Source organism: Limulus polyphemus, unplaced genomic scaffold, assembly GCF_000517525.1.
Source record: "Limulus polyphemus unplaced genomic scaffold, Limulus_polyphemus-2.1.2 Scaffold307, whole genome shotgun sequence".
Lineage (NCBI taxonomy): Eukaryota > Metazoa > Arthropoda > Merostomata > Xiphosura > Limulidae > Limulus > Limulus polyphemus.
This window is the reverse complement of record NW_013665917.1, coordinates 344,348-352,203: the sequence shown is the minus strand read 5'-3', so window position 1 is coordinate 352,203 and position 7,856 is coordinate 344,348.

Below are 7,856 nucleotides of genomic sequence, written 5' to 3'. Positions count from 1 at the left end.
TAGAAACGTGGCGTGACACTAGTCATGTGACTTCGCTGACGCAACAGTATAATAATATTATTCAATAACATAACAGAGTGCACATTATTTTGTTGCTTTACTACATGTATCTCTCTTTATTGGTTTAGAAGTAATCAATGTTTATACTGTGTCAAAGGTAACGTTATAGTTATTTGTACTAGATTACCATTCTTGGGGAAAATTATAAAAAAATAATAATTTACTGATTTGAATACAGGTCAATGGCCTACTAACAAGCTATGAATACTTTGGAAATTGTCTTGTAATTCACTCCTGAGGATGACGTTGTAACGTCGAAACATGAAGAGTCGTCAACTTTTTGAAGGCCATAGATAGGCCTATATAAAATGTTTTTAATAGTGTACCAGTTCAACTTTGAATATTATTTATGATTTTAAATCAATGTCTTGTTTCAAAATGCTTTTACTATTTACTCTTGTAGTTCCTCATTATAAACAATAATTGACTACAAAAAATGTCATGCTTATTTGATGAAAAATAAACTTGGAATTAAAAAGTAGTTAATAAATATGTTATTATTATTATTAAACTACTAAAAACCGCTCAGAATAAACGAAACGTTTACGTTTAACAAATTCCTATATCGTAGTACATTGCTACGGTGTCACAAAGTTAAAATTATTGGGCTTGTAACACAAAGAATCGGGCTTCGATAACAGCGATGGGAAGAGCTCGGACAGCTCTTTGTGTAATTATGGGCTTTACAACAAACATACTATGGTACATTGAACTGTTATGATCCTAAGAAACCCTGACTTAGTGGCGGCATCTTTTAATAATAAATTACACTATCAAAATTGTTTCTTGCACTTTGATACGGTAGCCACTATGTTCAATTCGTTTCCACTTTTATAAAATCTCACATGCAAGCAAAATTTCTATCTCAAGTTGGAATTAAAACAAGCCTGATAATTAATTTAAAGAAAATTTAAGTCGTAAAGTATACTAACCAACCAAATAGGTTTCCAAAAGTAAAGGGGCAAAACCGCGGCTTTAGTCTTTAAAATACAAACAAAAATGTTTATGTGTGTTTAATAGTTAAATAGTTTTTAAAATGCCTAAGGAATATTCTTTATTCAGAATACCACATTCTAGTGAATAAGACCTACCATTAGTTGTGAAAACAAAAAATACCCTTTAACCTAGTATTATCCATCGACCTAAATAACACATAAATAATAATTATAGTGATTTACATCTTGTGAATTTCTTTATATATTTATTAGTAACTGTTTTGTGTAAATCACTTAATGTAAACAATAAAAATATTAATTAATTAAAGTCTCCTCATAATTCACAGAGGCTTCAATATACCAGTCAAGTATTTTCATTATCTTAATTACTTTTATAGCTTCTCCAATGCGCCAATTTTTTAATTGATTTGTATGTTGTCATTTTCCGAACTTAATTCAGTTCAACCCTTTTAAAAGCCGACAGATTTAATTTAGATTCTCATATTTGTTTTTTTTTCTTCCTGTGTTTTATTTGAATTCTTTCCATTCTCCAGTATTCTCTGATTCATATTTTCCTTCCCGTCGTTTGTTGCCGTTTTCCAAACTTAGTTCAATTCAATTTTTTTAATTCTCAGATTTGAATTTTTCTCCCCATGTTTCTGTTTGAATTTTTTTTCATGGACCAACATTCTTTAACTGTTTCATTTGTTGCTGTTTTCCAAACTAATATATTATTAAAGTTTTATTTTTTAAAGCAAATATTTTATTTTTACACATTTATTTATGTCTGAACTCTTATTGGAGAATCATCAATATTTTTCCACTATTTTTTCTAGCTTTTTCCCAAACTTAATATTCCCAATAATATTAATTTTAACTTTTACATTATATTTTTTCCATATTTTCTCTTTTCCACTAAAACAGATGGAAAATAATTTCAACTTTATTTTCTAGTTGCCGATGCCATTTCCTGAATTAAAAAAAAAAAGAAATGTAAAATTATATATTCAAATTTTGTAAAATAGACTTTATTTTCAACTCTATTGTCTTTTCATACGTCAAAATTCTTTAACTGCTTTGTTTGATGTCATTTCCAGAACTTTTTTATTTAAACCTTTTCTTGTATTCTGCGGGTCTGTTCCCTGGGTCCTGGTAGGTCCTAATGCCTCCGCTTCCCTCCCTGTTGCCTTTGACTGGCTAAGGAATGTTTGGCCCCATACACTATTCAATTTTGTTCGTTTTCTTCCAATGCTTGGTAAATTTTGGCAGATTTTTTTACCATTTTGTTCCTTTTCAACCATATTTGACAGGAAACTTTCACATATTGTTCATTCAGAAAGTGAGAATTAGAAAAAAAAATGATCCTTTTCTCTATACCTTCAGGAAGCAGAATTATGGGGCTTAAGGAATATAGAACAAACTTATAAGGCAAAAAACTGGCCAAAAGTTTTTTTAGGCAAATGTAAAAAATAATACCAAAGTACACACACTCAGAATCTTCTTAGTATGCTTGCAAAGTTTTAGGTCTCTAGGCTCTTTTCTCTTAGTGCTATGGTGGTCACACACACAGGCTCTTTTATTATTACAGACTAGCGAAAGTACCCCGCTTCGCTCGGGATAATTAACTTAGAAAACAACAATTATTTTTTAATTTTGTAGTTTATACATTTCATTACATAATTTCAGCACATAGCCTCTTAACAACAATATTAGGTTATACTTTTATTGCTAAGCAACATGACATAAAAGTCATTGTTGGAACACATTGTTACCAAAACCCACTGATGCAGTAGAAGAGTATTTTAAATCAGCACGGTCTAAGTGCTTTGTGGGTAGTTTCTGCTTTAAACCAAAACAATTCATAACGGTACTGTTACGACAGCGGAAGTCGCGTGACGCTAGTATCACGTCATGAGATTCTAGAATGATCATCTCTGTTCCTGGCAACTCTAGTCTTTTCTACACGCCCTCTATTTTTTTATATATAAGCCCGGCAAGTAAAGCGGGGGAGAAGTGACGGCATAAATAAGGGCAGATAGGGAGATATAGAAACAGATAATCGAGTCGAGTGAGCGGTAGTGACCGCAAGTAAAGTGCGTGAATCGTTGTGAATTATAGCGTGTGTTTAAGTTAAAGTGACTGTGGAAATTCTGTGTATTGCAAAGTTGTGTTGAGAAAGAATAAATTAGTTTTATTTAAGAAAGGACTTGTATCGCTAAAGTTCTTCGGAAAGAATTTTTACGGGAAGTTAACAAACGACCAGAGACGTAACAGTACTTTGGAAAGGAAAATGCCAAACCTGATATCATCTTGATTTAGTGAACCACAAAGAATTACACTAGAGAAGAATATGTGTCCCAAGTGTCGCCTGTTGCCATCACCACAGAATAACCTCAGACATGCCTAACTTGCAAAGGTTACTGTGAAACTACGCTGTAGATAGTGTAAGAATAGCATTAATTTATACAATAAAAAAATCCACGGTGAGTCAGCGGTACATTTATGGACTTACAACGCTAATGCCTAACTTGCATAGGTTACTGTGAAACTACGCTGTAGATAGTGTAAGAATAGCATTAATTTATACAAATAAAAAATTCCACGGTGAGTCAGCGGTACATTTATGGACTTACAACGCTAAAATCCGGAGGTCTACTTCTCAGTGTGGCTTTTCTCAAAACATACAATACAAAGATGCATACAACTAAAAAAAAAGTTTGAATGACCAGTTTTTAATGATGAAGGTCCCATTTTCATATAAAAATATACTTTATAATAATGTACACATTCTGTTGCAGTTCAACTTTTGAAAGTATTTTTAAATGTTAATTCTAGAATATAATGTTATTTAACGTTTGACAAACACACTACTGGTGTATTTTATAATGTTCAAAAATGTTTTCTTCATATACTAAATAATTTTCTTCTAAAGTGTTAAATATGACAAGATGCCAAAATAAGAATGTAAATAGTTAACTTTAGAGAAGTTCAATAAAAAAAACGATTCAGAATAAACATTGATGCTATGGTTTTAATTTTTTCTTATTTAGAATTATTTAATTCCCAAAGAAAGTTCTTAATTAAAAAAAAAATCATTATTAAGAATGTGATTATGTTATTCAAACTGAAGCCGCCGTTAGGAATTAATGAAAAGAACAATTTTCTCACATAAACTTTTAAGTGAAAAATCTTATAAGTAAAATATAAGATAAGAATCCTAAGACTAAAGTCTGAACCCAAAACTTCTGGTTAACAACAACACTACCCTACCCTTTAGCTATCAAAAAGTACAAGCCATTTCTCTCTCTGAAAACTGAAAACCCATTTGCAAATTACCAAACAATAATTCTCATTCTGTCTAGGAAATTTCTATTTTCAATAGATATTTTATACACAGAATATTTCAGTTCAAGTTAGCATATAAGAGAAAGAAAAATAGGGGGTTTCGAAATCCTTAAAGAAACTAATAATTTCTATACAGCTTATCCCTATTAGCCAGTTTTGTTATCTTTCAGAGTTTAATGAAAAAATAACTGACAATAGAAACCAACATGTGTATAAGTAAAAGTAACAAAGCGTGTATAATAACTAAATAAATTGAATATATAAACAAAAATAATATATAGCAAAATGTAACATTTATCAAAAAGCGTAATAAACGTAATATATATATATGTGTGTGTGTGATTGATTCAATATATAATATTCAACAGGGAGCGATTATAGTAACAAAGTCACATATATAAATGACTCGGAAATTATTATTTTAGATATTTTTACAGCAAAATTTTAGTAAACAATTGACATTTGTAGGGTTCGGTATGAATTAAGTTTCAGGACCGAAGTGATATGGCGGATTTATGGAAATAAGAGAAAAAAAACATTATTGTCTTGGGAATACATTTTTTTATATATACTGGTAGGGAACTATTACAATAATATATTCGTAAATGACATGTGAGGTTCAGTATTCGATCCCATTCTATCCGTAGGATTTTTCTGGTGTTACAGAAAAACCCTAAGTGATTCAAAACTTCAGTTATTCTCATATTTTCGGAGAAGACAATAATTATAATCCAATTTCATACAATATATATTATTTAAGGTGAATTAACTGCTTCAACTCGGCTCATATGATAAATGTTTATATATATCAGACGAGCAATAATAGCTTTAGAAATAATTCTTTATGTTCATTGTAGGAGGAGAACTGGGGTAATAGAATGGTATATGAAATGTGTCCTTCCGTGTTAATTACTTGCCCTGTCTGGGCAAACATAAGCTGATCTGGAGAGCTTTTTTTTTCTTATATTACAGACAAACTATAATAGTGCAAATACGCTGATCCTGGAACTGTTTTTGACATTGCAGAAAAACTACAGTAGATTTGGAAATAATTATGTCTGGTTAGTGTAGAGGAGAACTGGAGTAAATGAATGGCATGTGAAATATATCGTTCAATGCCCCGTCTAGGCAGATATTTGCTATTCTGGAGAATTTTTCTGCTTGTTTGTTCTATTACATAAATATAAAATTGATTTGGAGATTATTCTTTAATATTATTGTAGGAGAGAATAATCAAATGGAATAATCAAATGACATTTGAAATGTGTATTTATTCTTAATTAACTGCCGAGCTTAGCAAATATATGCTGATACTTGTTTTGAGGGCATTTGAAAAGGAGTGGATGGATAAGTATTCCGCGGAATAATAATTTGATGGCGATATATGTTATACGCATATATCATAAACTATTGAGGAAAATGCACTGACGATGCATTGCCTTTTACGACACCATGACACCAAAATTAGCATGAAGCAAAGAAAATAAGGCCCAATAATATACCCAGATATATGCGATTATATTATAAGCATATATCCAAAACAACTGAGGCACTGAAAACGCTCTTGTGTTTCTGAAATTTTCTGTGCTCGGTAACAAATCGTATAACTTATTACAAAATAAAATCAAATAAATTCAGCGGCACCAAAATCAATGTGGAGCAAAGAAAATAACGGCCTGTAATACAAACATATATATGCAGTAATATTGTATGCATATATCTAAAATGACTGAAGACTGGGAAACATTCTGGCGACTGTGATAATTTCTTTGCTCCGCAACAAACTTATGTACTATTAAACAGCTGAATTCAATGACACCACATCAGAGTGGAGCAAATAAAATAAGGGCTTATAATGTACGCATTTATCGAAAACGACTAAGGTGCGGGAAACGATCTTACGGCTCTAATAATTAATTTTGACCACAACAAAATTTACATAAAATCAAAAAAGAAAACCGGACGACTTTAACAACATCAAAGTCAGCGTTATGCAAGCAAAATAAAAGTGTATAATATACGTAGATCTATACAGTTATACTATAGGCATATATTGAAAACGAATAATTGTGCAGAAAACGCTCTGGTGACTCTGACAATTTCTTTTCTCCTCAAAAGAAAAATAAACTTATATATTATTAAAGGCGAATATCAGCCAAGTTCAAAGTCACCAAAATCAGCGCGATGTCTTTGAATTCATCTGGTTTTCGTCTTTAATAATATACCTGCGCACATTACAGGCTTTTGTCATCTTTGCTCCACGCTGAATTTGGTGTTGTTAAATTTGACTAGTTTTCTTCTTTGATAATATAGAGGTTTAGTTGTGTAGAAAATAAATTATCAGAATCGACAGAGCATTTTCCAGTCTTAAATCGTTTTATATATATATATGTTTATAGTATAACCACACATATATCTCCATATATCACAGGCGTCGCTATAGGCACTGTCAAACGGCGCCTGTGCCTCGATTCTATTTGACAGTGCTCCTAATCTTGAAAAATCAGAATACAAAACAATGATCGATATCATACTGAAACGCCGAAAATTCCAACGCCTATGGGCCTAATCCCCGAATTAATTCTTAAGTATCTAACGACTCTATAGCGTATAGTATAGCCACTTATTTTTATTTGGTTCCACGCCAACTTATATGTTATTTAATTCTCTGGTTTTCTTCTTTATTAATATACAAGTTTTGTCGAGGAGCAAAGAAATTATCGAAGCCGCTAGGTCGTTTTCCGCACCTATGTTCATTTGGACATATATTTATAGTGTAACTGCATATATATATGCGTATATTATAGGTTTTAATTACTTTGCTTTTGATGGCTTTGAATTCAGTTGTAAACTTTTGTTCTTTGTGAAATCAGTAATGTATAATATTGTTACAAAGCGTAAGTCACGTGACTCTGGTAACACGTGATGAGTTTCTAGAAGATTCACGAAGAGACAAGATGTATGCTTTTATAATATATAAGACCGCCAAGAAGTGACGGCAGCAATGGAATTGCAGACAGAGATAGAGACGGACAATTGACTCAAGCTCGGTAGTAGGTAAAGTGCGTGAATCGTTCGTTGTGAATTATAGCGTTTGTTTAAATTATAGCGTGACTGTGGAAATTAAGTGTATTGCAAAGTTGAATTGAAAAAGAATAAACTAGTTTTATTCAAGAAAGGACTTGTGTTGCTAAAGTTTTTCGGAAGTAATTTCTACGGAAAATTAACAAACGAACAGAGACGTAACATACTTGTGTCAGAGAGTGGGAAGAAAAGAAATGGAAACGAGAAGCGGCAAGTCAAACTACAGCTTTGCAGATTTAATGGCAGCAATACAAGAGCAGTAAAAGAAACAATAAGAACGAGAAAAGAAACAAGAAGAGAGATTACAGCAGCTGTTGGAGGAAAAAGAAAAGAAACAAGAAGAACGAGAAAAGAAACAAGAAGAACGATTACAGCAGCTGTTGGAGGAAAAAGAAAAGAAACAAGAAGAACGAGAAAAGAAACAAGAAGAAC